At 45.2% G+C, this 15,062-nt stretch overlaps 1 protein-coding gene, 1 long non-coding RNA gene and 1 pseudogene across 8 annotated transcripts in view; 2 read left to right on the top strand and 1 right to left on the bottom strand.

Annotated features, from left to right (window-relative positions):
• The window catches only part of RACGAP1 (Rac GTPase activating protein 1), a 42,577-nt gene extending 31,389 nt beyond the window's left edge, over window positions 1-11,188 (bottom strand). For 2 of the 5 annotated variants that reach the window (XM_036019044.1, XM_036019047.1), the window contains exon 1: window positions 6,018-6,242. The gene's annotated coding sequence lies outside the window, so the exon portion shown is untranslated. Of the gene's footprint in view, window positions 1-5,921; window positions 6,243-11,085 lie in introns of those variants that run through there. The other 3 variants (XM_036019045.1, XM_028531770.2, XM_036019046.1) reach the window with 3 other exon arrangements.
• Window positions 6,594-8,222, top strand: LOC114513039 (annotated as a pseudogene).
• LOC118499090 lies at window positions 10,761-14,313 on the top strand. 3 transcript variants are annotated; one of them, XR_004901600.1, is made up of 3 exons: window positions 10,761-10,962; window positions 12,946-13,028; window positions 13,862-14,313. It is a non-coding gene; the product is annotated as an uncharacterized LOC118499090 (long non-coding RNA). The 3 variants fall into 3 exon arrangements; XR_004901602.1 differs by having other exon boundaries at window positions 10,761-10,984; XR_004901601.1 differs by lacking the exon at window positions 10,761-10,962 and adding an exon at window positions 11,103-11,235.
• The last annotated feature ends 749 nt before the right edge of the window (window positions 14,314-15,062 follow it).

Below are 15,062 nucleotides of genomic sequence, written 5' to 3'. Positions count from 1 at the left end.
ATTGTGTTACAAATGCCTACAGAATTCAGTATAGTAGTACACTGTACAAGCTTGTAGCCCAAGAGCAATGGGCTACACCATATAGCCTAGGTGTGTAGTAAGTAGGCTACACCATCTAGATTTGTGTAAGTGTACTTTATGATGTTCACACATGACAAAATCACATAACACACATTTCTCAGAACACATCCCCATCATGAAGCGACATGACTTTATTATCAATTACCCTTATCCACTAACCTACACTACCGACTCCCAATTTTGATTCCTTATTACCTTAAGTTAGTCCCTTTCTTACAAGTGTAATCTTGTGACTTCTTCTTCTCATGTGTGTTATTACCATCCCCTCACCATTTGCAGGTCATCATCACTTACTTCACCGGACCTCCCCCCATTGCTGTGCTCAGTGGGCACTCAGACACACACACCTTGCACTCTAACTTTACCTGTTTCTATCTTCTGTCCCAGGGAAACTCTAAATTCAAGAAGAGAAACCTTACATTTGGCACTAGGGCACTACACATATAAACACTCAGTATTTAAAAATAAATATTGGCTAAAAGAAAGTCAGAAAACACACATACATACACAACCACAACTCTATTGTCAAAAGAACTTCCGCTCTACCTGAACACCAATGTGTAATACAGATTTTTTTTTTTAAGTCAAAAAAAGGTGGGTTGGGGCAAGGGTGGGGGTTGGGACAAAAGCCCTGGCATAAAGTTTTAGTTCTTCTATTTACTAGTAGCATAACTTTGGGTAAGTCACTTAATTTCTGAGACTCATGTAAATATAAATAGGGACAATAATACGTGTCCTATTTATCTCACAGAATAGTATCAATTAATGTAGTTAAGTTTTATAATATATAAGTTGAACCTCACCATAAGATTATAGGATATTATTATAGTAGGCATGAAATATTTGTTTTTGATTTGGTCTGACAGTTCTTATTTACACTCTGGAATAATGATTACCAAATCACAGCTGGGACCCAGACCAAGAAGATGGGTAGAACAGCAAAATTTGACCAGGTCTAGGCTCTTAAATAAGCTGTTCTAGAGTTCCAGCCAAGATGAAGGTATAAATAGATATACACTTTGCCTCCCGGCACAACCAAATGAAGGAAACAACCAATTTAAAAACATAAAACAACCAGAACTGCCAGAAAATCAAATGGTATGGAAGTCCAACAACCAAGGAGTTAAAGAAGGAACATTCATCCAGACTGGTAGGGGGGGCAGAGATAGACAGCCAGGGCAGAGAGGACATTCAGACAGGACATGAAGCAAGGCATCAGCGGGCAGACCAGGCAGTCCCACATTCACATGCGGATAAATGGGGAGGAACAACTGGGGAGCAAGACAGACCACGCAACCCCAAGTTCCAGCATCGGGAAAATAAAGCCAGAGAACCTCTGGCTATAAAAACCTGTGGAGGCTGTGGTGGTGAGAGAACTGCCAGTCTCTGGAAAGCAGGGCGCTCTGGAAAGCAGGGTGAGAGCTGAGCAAACAGCATTGTTCCCTCTCTGGACCCCTCCCCTACATACAGTGCCACAAAGCAACGAAGTGGGTGGCTTCACCCTAGTGAATACCTAAGGCTCCACCCCTTACAACATAACAGGCGTGCCAAGACAAAAAAAATATGGCCCAAATGAAAGACTAGATCAAAACTCCAGAAGAAGAACTAAGTGACAAGGAGATAGCCAACCTATCAGATGCAAAAGTTCAAAACACTGATAATCAGGATGCTCACAGAAATGACTGAGTACAGATGCGAAATTAAGAAAGAAGTGAAGGCTATACAAAATGAAATAAAGCAAAATATACAGGGAACCAACAGGGAAGGGAAGGAAACTGGGACTCAAATAAATGATTTGGAACAAAAGGAAGAAATAAACATTAAACTAGAACAGAATAAAGAAACAAGAATTCAAAAAAAATGAGGAGAGGCTTAGGAACTTCCAGGACAACTTTAAACATTCCAACATCCAAATCACAGGGGTGTCAGAAAGAGAAGAGGAAGACCAAGAAATTTAAAGCTTACTTGAAAAATAATGAAAGAGAACTTCCCCAATCTGATGATGGAAATAGACATACAAGTCCAGGAAGCTCAGAGAGTCCCAAGGAAGTTGGACCCAAAGAGGAACACACCAAGACACATTATAATTAAATTGCCAAAGATTAAAGATAAGGAGAGAATCTTAAAAGAAGAGATTACCTACAAAGGGGTTCCCATAAGACTATCAGATGATTTCTCAAAAGAAACCTTGGAGGCAAGAAGGGGCTGGAAAAAATATTCCAAGTCATGAAAGGCAAGGAACATTGTCCAAAATTACTCTTTCCAGCAAAGCTATCATTTAGAATGGAAGGGCAAAGTGCTTCCCAGATAAGGTCAACTTAAAGAAGTCCATCATTACCAAGCCCTTATTATATAAAACATTAAAGGGACTTATCTAAGAAAAAGGAGAAAATAAAAACTATGAACAGTAAAATGACAACAAACTCACAACTATCAACAACTGAACCTAAAAACAAACTAAGCAAAACAATTAGAACAGGAACAGAATCACAGAAATAGAGATCACATGGAGAGATATCAGCAGGGAAGGGAGAGAAGGGGGAGAATGGGGAGAATGGGGGAAAAGGTACAGGGAATAAGACACATAATTGATAGGTACAAAATAGGGGGAGGTTAAGAATAGCACAGAAATTGGAGAAGCCAAAGAACTTATATGTATGACTCATGGACATGAACTAACTGCGGGGGCGGCAGGGGGGGGCGTGGAATGAAAGCTGGAAGGAATGGGGGTACCGGACAGAGGGGGATAAAGAAGAGAAAAAAGAATGGACAACTCTATTAGCATAATCAATAAAATATACTTAAAAGAAAACAAGCTGTTCGCCATGAAGCTCGTAACAAATTAGTTTTTCTTCTACCATTACTTGGGTTAATCAAAAAATGGCACTGGTAAAATATAATCCTCTTTTCTTTAGATGCTAGGGGACTATCATCCATTTTTACTAATGCTCTACAGACATGGCTCTCAGGAATTAAAAAGTGTTACAGAAGACAAAAATATCTTTCCTCATCAGTTCTGTGATATCACAGCCAAATTGTAGCTCAAAAAGTTAAAAATTACTCATGCTATTCAATGTCAATTGAAAACGGTTTTAATTTTCCTGCTGGGTCACATTTTCACCCTCATGAATACTTCTTTATTATTTAGCTCCATAGCCAGGAGATACACTAATGTGAAAGGAAACAAAAACAAAGTCATATTGTAGTGCATTGCTTTGCAGCTGTAAAACAGCTGTCGCTTTTCACTACAGAGGCAGCTGCCTTTCGGGAAAGCTGGAATGATCCCTGTGTGGAACAAGGAAATCAGTTTGTGGAGCACTTTAAACAAAAAGGTGCTAGAAAATCTCAGCTGTTATTGATGAGAAGCCCCAGAGGTGGACAAGTCACTATGTTGCAGATTCCCAGTATGCGAATATCCCTAAGGGAGCACTTCTGCATCACCGGGAAAGAGTTCCAGCTTGATGTGATTGCTTTTAGTCCCCAATTTAATTTCAATCGCCCAGCCAAGGGACAGACATGTCTGTCCTTCAGAATAACAGACTACTACATCTTAACTGCAGAGTATCCTGAGGGAAGTCTCTATCCTCTTCTTCCTCCCCCCTATAAACAACACTATTAAGAGACCTATACATCATGTTTTTTTAGATGCACCAACGGTGTTAAATATTGTAAAACATAGCAATGGAAGACTGCCTGAATTTTTCCGAAGAGTTTTAATGAAAAACATTCTCATAATCATTACTAAATCCGGAGATTCCCAAGAAATCAAGAATATAGGTTCTCTGCTGCCAAGGAGCACAGGATTCTTTTATATGAAAGCATTTCAGGACAATTCTCTTCCCCAAATGTCCAGCTCTTGCTTCACCATATCAAAAGCCTCTATACAACTGGCAGGCAGGACTATCTTGAAAACAAATGTTCTTATGAGCAAATCAATTGCAGAAAGAGTATAAACAGACCATCCTCAAGCCAACATGAAAGAAGACTACAAGAAAGAGACAAGCTGAATTATTATTTTCAGAAAATTATTATCAGTTCGGTATACTAGGTTCTTCTTTTTCGCCTGTGAATTTCCTTTATGAAGTCTTCTATTCTTCAACATCTAGTATTCGTCTTACCAACTCATTGAAGCATTCCCTAACCATTTCAGTCCAAGATGATCTCTTCTAGCCCCAACGCGTGTGGCTCATTTAGTGGGGCACCATTCTGAAGAGCGAAAGGTCACTGCTGGTTCCCACTCTCAGTCAGAGCACACACCTGGGTTTCCACCAGTTGGAGATCAAGTCTGCCAGGCAGCCAATTGAGGTTTCTCTCACATCGATGTTTCTCTCCCTCCCTTCCCCTCCCCCCTTTCTAAAAATAAATCAAATCTTTTCCAAAAAATGATCTCTTCTTTATCTACAACATTTACTTCACAAATATAAAATACTGCCTCATGTTGTTAATTTTCTATATTCAAAAAATCAATTTTTAATAGTGCAACTAAAACCTTACCACCCTAAATAACTATACGCACCTGCTTACCTAAACTTTGCCTATTATGCACTCATTTACTTCAGAGAATTGCAATCAGAGACTGTATTCTGCTTTTTCTCCCTATCATGTTTCCATTAAGTTCTAAGAAGTTGATGAAATTGTTTAACCTCTTCTCTGAACATTTAGGGAATTTCCAGTTTTTCAGTTACATCTGCCTGGAACCTCTTGCATGGGTACTCACACACCTCCTTTAAACCTCATTCATTTCTCAGTGAGGTCTTTCCTAGCCACCCTTTTAAACTGCAGGCTTCCCCAACCCCTCAACACCTCTCGGCTTTATTTTGCTCCAAAGCACTTATCTCCATCTAACATACTTACATATTAGCTTATTTATTTTGTTTATTGTCTGTCTCCCCAACAGTTTTAAGTTCCAAGAAAGCAAAGCTTTTTGTGAGTTTTGTTCATAGTGCCCGGAACAGTGCCTGACACTCGGCAAATAATTCATTGAATGAGTAACTCACATAAATATTCACTGAATGAATTGGACATCACTGTGGACAGTGTTTTTCTTCAGGTGACAGTGTTCCTTATATTTCCAAGGCTAGGATTACTACTTCAGGGGGTAAAAACCTCTTATAGCCCTTGATAAGTATTGCCAAAATATTTTCTAAAAGGTCTGTACTAAGGTACAGCGCTCTTAACAGTGTATGGGCCTATTAGATTCACCGCAGTCAACTTAAGTTCTATCACCCCCAAATTACAAGCTCCTTTAAAACCAAAGAAGACTGTCTTGTACTTAACATTTTGCACTTAATAAATACCTGTTGAATGATTAAGCTATAGGAAAGGCGCCTTCTCATTACAGACAATGATGACAATTCTTATAAAAAAAAAAAAAGGGCTTATCTTCCCACCCACCCCACGTACCGCCTACGAACGGAATCACGTGAAAGTGTAAAAGTAAGGCCTCGTTGTTACCTAGGATAAGAATTAGGATGGGAACGGCAAGATGCCATTGCCTCTGCCAGTCAACCTAGAGACACACAGCCCACAGGGGAGAGGAACTCCACTTTCAGCCGCTGTGGCCTCTCAAACACCAGGGTCTTTCCTGCGAAGAGTCCCTGTTCTTCCGAAAAGGATGGGGGTGCTACCCCCAAACTCTTATCTAGGTTGTTTGGGGTGGCCCCTGCCCTGTTCGAGCCACCACCTCAAAAAGACGCCTTGGCTTTCTACAAAACACGGCACCAAGGAAGAAACCCCCAAACCCCGACACCACCCATTCAGACAGCTCCAGCTCCTGACCCGGCCGAAGTCCCAGTGTAGGGGCCGCATTCTACCCGACACCCGCGGCCGCCACGGCTCACCGTTCCCAACGCTCTCCCTCCTACCACAAATACGGGCGAAAGGAACGTCTTCTCGCGGCCCCCAGGGCCCACTTATTCGGGGCCGCCGAACCCCACCTGGCAGCCTTCCGCTTCCCTTCGCGCCGCCAACGGCAGAGAAGCACCAGGCCGCCAGCTCTAGTTTGAAATCCGCCACCAACCAATCACAGAGAAATTTATTCCTCCCGCGCTGTCCTTCTGCGCGGCAACGCACGCGCATCAGGCCCAAGGAGGAGGGGCTAGGACAGAACTAAGCATGCGCATTCTCAACAGCGAAGCCAACGGTGGCCATTTTGACTAAGGTCAACAGTTTGGTTTTCATCCCCGCCACGAACTTAGTCACCATGTTGACTAAGGGCAAGTGATAGTTGTTGAGAACAAATTCTTGGTCTTACTGTTTCCCCCAGACGGAGATAGCTCTTAGAAAGTATCAATTTAGTATCAGGTCTCGCTGACGACTACAGAGAAATCTGGAAGGAGATAGAATAGTCATTAGAAACCATATTTACTGAGCTATATTTGGCCTTCAATTTATTGATGCATTCATCCAGATTTTAATTTGACACGCATTTATTAAGTGCACCAAATTTATAATGAGCACTCTACTAGGAATCAGAATAATAAAGATGATATGATCTCTGCATTCCAGTAGCCATGAATGATGGAGACAACTCAGGTAAACAAAAGTAAATACAAAATGAAATTACTGTAATTCCATTTAATAAACGTTCATTTAGAACTTGGCATTGTGCTAGTATAGGGCTTTCATACTTTTTCTTCCAAGACCAACAGTGAGAAATACATTTTACGTTACAACCAACTATCACAGAACTCTGCTTATCCTTATTACATGTACTCTGAACTTTTCTATTCTCATTTCCCTCCCATCCCAGCTGTCCCTACTTCATTGAATTTATTAGTCAATAATGATTACCTACCCACAATTTGAAAAAACACTAGCTGTAGCTTAAAAGAAAGAGTGTGCTTTAGAGGAAAGATCACAGGTTTCAAAAGCAGAAAGCTTGATTCCATTTAAACAAATACGGATGGAGCGCTTTTGTGTAGCAGCGGACCACCAATCCATCTGCATTATCACTTTTTCCCCTTCTGTACTTTCCCTTCTGCAACTTTAAAACAGAAATAATAGTACCATCTCTATTTCACAGGTTTATTCCCAGATAAAACAAGAGATCGTATAGAACACAATTAAAGTTTATACTTTGTAAGTTGTAATACAGATTGTTATTACTATTGTTAGGAGAGATATGAAGAAAAGGAAATATTAACTATACATACAATATATTATCCCATTTAAACCTCCCGACAACCGTCTGAGGTCAGGAGCACTTCACTGCATTAGCCTGTCTCTCAGACATCTGTAGCAGTACAATGAAGTGAACACTAGGACAGAATTGTGTAAAGTGCTTTAGAAACAGACAAGGAAGCATTTAATCCTCTCTTGGGAGTGGGAGTGTTGGACAAGCCTGCAAAGACTTACTTGATATCTGAGCTGGGTCTTGATGTGTGAATAGAAATTTACCAGACAGAAAGGGGTGGCAAATTCCTGACAACAGGAAGATCATGTGACCTCTCAGGAATGAGTCACGGGTATATTTAATAAATATACAAGCAAACAATTTCTGAAGGCTTAGGGATGTGAAGGAACATTTACTTCAACATGCAGGTGACATTGTGGGCTCAGTGAGTGTGGTGCCTCTTAGGCAGCTTTGGCCTGAGGAGGGGAAGGAGAAACCAGACAATATGTTGGAAACAGACCAGGAAGGGATTGGACTTCACCCTGTAATAAGCACAATGACAAGACAAAGTAGCTTGGATTGACTGTGACTAGACCTGCATTTTACACAGATCATATGCTCAGTATGGAGGACAGTCTAGAGAGCAAAAAACCTAAGGGTAGAAAGACCCTTGCTTAGATACAGAGGTAACTCCAGTGCTCACTGATGGTTGAATGGATAAAAAAGTTGTGGCGCATGGCAGGCTGAGGAGGAGCTGTATGTGCTGAAGGACACAGCCCACAGATTGTGTGTTTCTGAGAGACTGAAATCGTGGCAGCTCCAGAAACTGATACCCAATTCTATTTTACTGGTATCAAAAAATATTCCACTATTATACTCTCACAGGTAGAATGAATTGTAATGTGAGCATTTATGGAGACATTGCTTTGTTGGTTTTACACTGAAAGTTAAGCTCTAAAAAACTCCAGCTTTGAAAGCAACATCAAGGATTTTAAATCGTAAATCATCTGTTAATTCCCATTCCTAGAGAAGCTAATGTCAATTCACCATGTGATATTCAATTTGTATAATAAATTATGAACCTGGAAAAAAGTTGTGGTACATACATACAATGGGGTATTATTTGGTCATTAAAAAAAGAATGAAATCTTACCATTTGCAACAGCGTGGATGGATCTAGGGAGCATTATGCTAAGTGAAATAAGTCTGACAGAGGAAGACAAATACCATATGATTTCACTTACCCGTGCAATCTAAAGAACAAAATAAATGAACAAACAAAATAGAAGCAGACTCATTGATACAGAGGACAGACTGATGGTTGCCAGAGGGAAGGGAAGGTTGGAGGACTGGGTGAAAAAGGTGAAGAGATTAAGAAGCACAAACTGGGCCCTGGCTGGGTAGCTCAGTTTGTTAGAGTATCATCCTGATACACCAAGGTTATGAGTCAAATCCCTGTTCAGGGCACATACAAGGATCAACCAATGAATGCATAAACAGAACAACAAATCAATGTATCTCTCACTCCCTTTCTCTCTCTCTCTAAACTCAATAAATTTTTAAAAAATTTAATAAAAAGAAGAAACACAAAATGGTAGTTACAAAATAGTCACAGGGATGTAAAGTACAGCATTGGGAATACAGTCAATAATATTGTAATAACCGTGTGTGGTGCCATGTGAGGACTGGAAATATCGGTGGGGGCACTTTGTAAACTATGCGATTGTCTAACCACCATACTATACACCTAAAACTGTGGCCGGCAGTTAGATGTGAGCAGAGGAAGGACACTGAGCCAGGTACAGAAGGTCACCAGTAGAGAAAGTCCCAGGTGCCTAGTAACATGCAAAACTGGGAAAACAAGGGCCTCATTCCCAGGGTAACCTTTTCCCCCATAGCACACCGCTGGTCATGCAGTTTAGACCCCCTGACTTTCTCTCCCCTGGCATGTCACTAGTCATGTGGTAGACCCCTTGGAGGAGGAACAAGGGGCTGGAGAGTGGCCTCATGAGACCCCCACTTGGGCCCGTGCACGGCCACTCCCTTAAGCGTTAACCCCTGGGGATGACATCTAGGCCTCAGTTGTGTTTCTGCTCCAGGCCCAGAAGAGCAGCAAAACCAAACAAGGGACACTGAGATAGTAACTCTGACCCCAGGACCAGCTGCACTGACTAATGACTGGCTGCCCTGGAGCCAACCAATCAGTGGAGACCCCAACCATGAAAGGACACACCTGGAAGCTGATGAATATTCTATTGAGATCCTCCCCTGGGACCTCCCCTGAAATCCTCACTCTTAGAAGTCCTTCAAATGGAGGACCCAGCTTGCACCCTCCCTCTCAGGAGCCAGCCTGCCCCTTCCCTACCCCCTCTCCTTCCCCTCTTTCTCTCCCTCTCCTAAGCTCCAAGGGCCTTTCTTTTGCTTCTATAACTGGTTTCCTGAGCCCACTTCCTTCTTCTGTGACTTTCTAAATACATTTTTGCTTGTGTTTGTGTCCTGGCTCTACATTTTTGTCTTAGCCAGAACTCAAGTACTGAGTTGGCCAAGCCAAGGTCCGGTCTGACCCCACTGGTCTAACACTCAATGCCATTCTCGCCACCAACAAAATTACCACAAAATCGTGGAATGTAAATTGTAATTGAAAAATAAAATTTAAATTGAAAAAATTAAAGGTTTTTTCTTATCATTAGGGAGAGAGGATGAAAGCTGAATTAGGCCAGTGGCAGTAGGGATGGGAAGGAGGGGACAGATGGGATCATCAGTCAGGAAATTAAATGGACTTATTAAATGATTGGACCTGGGGGTGAAGGAGAGAAGGGGCTGTAATGACAGCTTTCTCTCTCTCTCCGTATCCTATTACTGAGCGCAACTGCTAAGTATTTCTTCTATGTTCCCACTTTTCTCTTTCCTAGTGGCACCACCCTTGTCCAATTAATTTAGCGGTCCAAACCACCAAGGAAACTGTTTACTCCTCGTTTTCATTCACACCCTGAGTGATCTTTTTTAAAGATGCAATTCTAATCGTGCCTCTCTCTTGTTTCAAACCATTAATGACTTCAACTTCCTCTTCAGTGAAGACCAAAGTCCTTAACAGCAATCCCCTAACCTGACCCTTGCTTGCACCTGGAGCTGCACTTCCTGACCTCCGGCATTTGCAGTTCTGGATCCTGCTACCTCTTTGCCTGGTTAAGTTCTACTCACCCTTCTAGGCAGCGTAAGTGTTTTCTGCCTTTTGCAGGAAGTTCTCTGAGGCTTGCTTGCGATGAGCTTTGCTAGCAAGCTGTTCTCCCCTTTCATATACGTCACCTCTCATTTGTTTCGTCTTCCAGGTTCTTCCAGTTACCAGCTGTATGGCCTTTCACAAGTCATCTGTGCCTTTACTCACTGGCCTATCGGCGGAAATCCTAATAATACCTATTTCACGGAGTTGTTGAGAGGCAGAAATGAGATATCCATGTAAAGACTTGAGCACAGTTCCGGGCACACAGTAAGTGCTCAGTAAACATTCTTGCTTTTCTTGACTGAACTATAAACTCCCAAAGAACAAGAGTGTACTCCTCTTATTTACTCTGCCATGAATAGCCATTAGAGTGAGCGGAAGAGAGTTCAATGGTGTGGTGGTAGCATTCCACCCCACCTCCCAATCCCTGCGTCCCAAGTGATGAGTAGGGGGTTGGAGACACTGTTCACCCTACACCTCCCTCCAACCATAGAGCCACTAAACCCCTCCCATTTCACCCAGCCCTCTTCCCTGCTGCACCAGCCTGGTAAGAAATAGGTACAGAAAAGGTAAGGGTGCGGCGGGGGTGTCGGAATGCCTAACCCCCTCCTTCCCAAAGTATAAACGTATAGTTCTTTCAGCGGGGAGGCATTCTTGGGGATGGCTGCACCTGTAACGGGAAAAGCACGAGATGTGCTGCCAGAAACCACGGATTCGATTCTCCGCTTTGCCACTTATCGGAGGCGCGCTCCCGGCCTGGTTATTTAATCTCCCGCGTCTGGAGAGCCAGGCTCGCCGGGTGGCTCCGGGCGCCAGCGAGGTAATGGCTGCAAAAGGGCTTCTCTCTGTTGGAACGCGCCGTCGGGGGGTACGGTAGTCACGTCACCAGCCGCCCCCCTGCCCGCGCGCGGGGAGGGCCGCCGCGACCCCGCGCCCGCCCGCCGAGGCCGCCTCGCGCCGCGAGCCGCTAATGGGATTTATGCTAATAGGGGACGCGGGTGACCACCCGAGCGCGCTGCGCCGCCGCCCGCGCGCCCCGCCGCTCCAGGGGCCCGCCGCCCGCCCCGAAGTCGCCGCAGATGCGCCGTTGGTCCCTGGGAAGCGGGGAAGGCCTGGCGTGGCGGGGCGGGGCGGGGCGGGCCTGGCGGGGCCGCGTCGGGGGGGGGGGTGTGCCGGACTGCGTCCCGGGCTGTGGTCCGTCTGGTCACCGCCCGAGGTTCCTCTTCATTCCCACCTGCCACCCCCAGCGCGCACACCTTGGTTTCTCCCTCCCGGGGCCCCTCGCATTTGTCTCCATCTCCAGAGATCTCACTCCCTACCTCCATTCGAGAACTGTTGTCTCCTCGGTCAATTAAACCAAGACGTTTTGACCACTTCTGACTTCCAGGCTGAGCAGGAAGGGCGTAGAGTGGGGACAAACAGCAGTGTGCGGAGGTCCGGACCGTGTTCTGCGGGTTCAGAGACAGAGAGAGCAAGCCCGCTTCCGCCTTGGAATCTGGACCGTCTACCTGGAAGAAGAGGCGGTTGAGCTGAGCTTTGAAGGATGGATAGGCTCCCAACGGGGAGGAGAGTGGGGAGTGAAGTAGTCAGTAAATAAAATGGAGAAAATCCAGTGTGGCTGAAGTGCAGGATCCTGATTAGGGGGGAAGGGGTAAAACTGGAAGGAATTTTGAGGCCATAGTGTGTTAAACCTTGAATACCAAGTCAAATAAGTTTAATTTAATTCTCGGGGCACCGGTGAACCATTGAAGGGCTTTAAGCAAAATGGTAGGCCTGTACTTCTTATTTCTCTAAGAGAAGCAAGAAAGCTTAGTGGTCAAATACCCGGGCTCTGGAGTTCTATGGGCCCTGGTTCAAGGTCTACTTCCATTACTTATGACCTGTGTGATGGGCACCTTGGCTTCCCTGGGCCCTCGTGCCCCTGTCTGTTAAATGCAGCTGGTGGTTACAGTGTGAAGGGCTGTTGGGAAGATGAAATGGGACAAGTGCTCCATAAGTAGTAGTAGTTATTTTGTGTTTGTCTTCCTGTCTGTTCCTTTCCTCTCTTTCTTCTGATGATCTTTTTCCCTCTCCTCCAAAAACAAAAACACCCCAAATCCATGGTTTCCCCACTTCATGCCTAGGTATCACCCTCTCAGAATGAGTAAAGTGTTGGAACAAATCAGGCTCTGACAGAACAAAGTTCCCTTCAGAAACACACCTTTCCCTCTCCCAGGTGCCCAGGCTCTGAGGAGCCTTGCTTGAGGGAGGGGGTGTAGATACGGAGATACTGAACTCCTCTCCCCCAGATTCCAGCCTCATTAAAAAGAGGCCACAGCTCATCCATCCCCACCTCATCCCATCTCTGTCAACATGCCTGGCCTTCAGGAGGTCCCGGCCCTATGCCAGCAGTTCTCAAACATTGGCGTGCACCAGAATCCCCTAAGGGCTCTTATTAAAGCACAGATTGGTGCGCCCCACTGATTTAGAATTTCTGATTCAGTAGGTCTTTGGTGGGGCCTGAGAATTTGCATTTCTAACACATTTCCAGGTGATGCTGATGCTACTGATCTGGGGACCACACTGGAGACCCCACTGCTCTATAATAGCTATTGAAAGGCTGCATCCAAAAAGGTAACACATTCTTGTCATTCCCTCCTCAAGCCCTGCTGCTCATGCGCATCCAAATTGTGGATCCAAAGCTTAGACTCATGAAGAGCGAGGCTCAGTGACTTTCTAAAAACTTCCCAGGTGATTCTGAGATGAAAACAGGTTTGGGACCCATTAGCCTCCTATTGCCCCCACTCTCCCCTGCACCCTCCTGTATTCCCTCCTCGTGCCCACCTCAGCTAACCCTGCTCCAAGCAAGGGCCACTGCCTGCCTGCATTTAATCGGAGGACGCATGGCTACTCTGGGTCCAAGGTGGCTGGGACTGTAGAGAGACAGTTTGAGAGGAGGGAGAGGAAAGTCGCTAATTCTTTCAAAAAGACCAGAGGTGTTTGTAAATTGTAACAAGTAACACTTCTGTCTATCCTAAAAGTCAAGTCAAGAGCCAGTTCTCAGAGGAGTCAGACCTGGGGTCAAATCTGGGCTCTCCCCCACTCTGTTCACCTTCTGTTCCCTCCAGTGTTAAATGTGAATAATGAAACCTACTTCACAGAGCTGATTTTAGGATTTAAAATGAGATTATGGATGCAAAGTTCCCTTCCCCAATCACTTTGCAATTTACCCAGGACTTCCATACACATTTCATGAGATTCTCCCACCAGTCCTGTGGGTAGAGAGGCCTCACTCCCACAGGGAGGGGAATGTCGACTTCTAGTGCCCTCCATTTTACCGAGAAGGCCGAGTCTCAGAGGAGTTAAATGGCTTGCCTAGGGCCTGTGCAGTCTGGGTATGGGGGGATATGGCTTGAAGCAGAGCTGGTTGCTTTCCACTCACCCCTCTGTTGTTTTTTTGCCCTTAGGTCCCTTGTGCAGCTCCTCTAGGTGTTCTTTACCTGAATCTGAATGCATAGGAAGACAGGGTGGGGGCTCTCCTCACCCCTCAGAGACAGTCCTGTCCTCCTGCCCCCCACACTCAGCCTGCAACTTCCCTGTTTAAGCCCCTGCAGGGTTGATGGTGGTCCCTGTGGCAAATATCCACCTAGATTCAAATTCCGGTGCAACCCCCTCGCTAGCTGTGTGCATTCAAACCCATCTCTTCCCTTTCGTAGGCCTGTATCCTCATCTGTGACGTGAGGAGTGGTTCAACCCTGTTGTTCCCAAAGTGCAGCAGCCTTGAAGTGATCACAGGAGATTCAGCCCCTGGCTCCGTGTAAACTATAAGTAATCCATCTGTGTGTAACAGATTGACTACGTGTAACTGTGATTGTTGGGGGATGAATAAAGTACCAGTGAATTTTAATGATGTGATCTAGAATGCAGCCGTTATGGGTTTCCTCAATCAACAGCTATCAAAAAAAAAATCCTTGGAATTGAAAAGGTTGGAAATGCCTGTTGTAAATGTCCTCTGAGGCCTCTTACAGCTGCCATCTTACACAGCTGCACTGGAGCTGGGGTGTTGGGCCACCAGGGGGCGCTGCAGCCCTGTGCAATGTGGAAACTGAGGCCCTTGGGCAAGAAGGCTGCTCTTCCCTGGGAGAGGGCGGGCCAAGGTTCCAGTCCTGGCTCTGCTGTCTACAGCTGAGACCTGTTACACATACTGTAAGGGAGACGTATCTCCAGAGCTGGGGGAGGTGAGGGACACAGAGGGGACAGTGACCTGTCCCAGGTCACTCAGCATGGTGCATACACCTATGTGCATCTAGTAATGAGTGGTAATTCCCACGTGGTTGAGCCTTGATCTCCAGTTCCTGGCCCGCCATATAGAGGGCTGCTCGCACTTCACCTCAGCTATCCACAGGCACGGGAGAGAGAACGAGGGAAGAAAAGGCACCAACCAAGCTGTGATTCCATCCCCAATGAGTGGCTCTGGCACGAACCTTGGAAGTACAGGAAACAGATGGAGACCTGTGGAGGAAGGGAGGCCTTTCTGAGTGTGAAACTGGTGACAACCAGAAAGGAGCAGGAAGGTCAGTGGAGGCAGGGCGTTCTGCCTAGGAAGGAAATAATTATGAGAAGCCCCACGCTCAGATGCGGGCCTGCCTTGCCTGGCAACAGGAGGCA

The sequence above is a fragment of the Phyllostomus discolor genome, chromosome 2 (assembly GCF_004126475.2).
Source record: "Phyllostomus discolor isolate MPI-MPIP mPhyDis1 chromosome 2, mPhyDis1.pri.v3, whole genome shotgun sequence".
NCBI classification, from domain to species: Eukaryota; Metazoa; Chordata; class Mammalia; order Chiroptera; family Phyllostomidae; genus Phyllostomus; species Phyllostomus discolor.
This window is presented reverse-complemented; position numbering and strand designations above follow the sequence as displayed.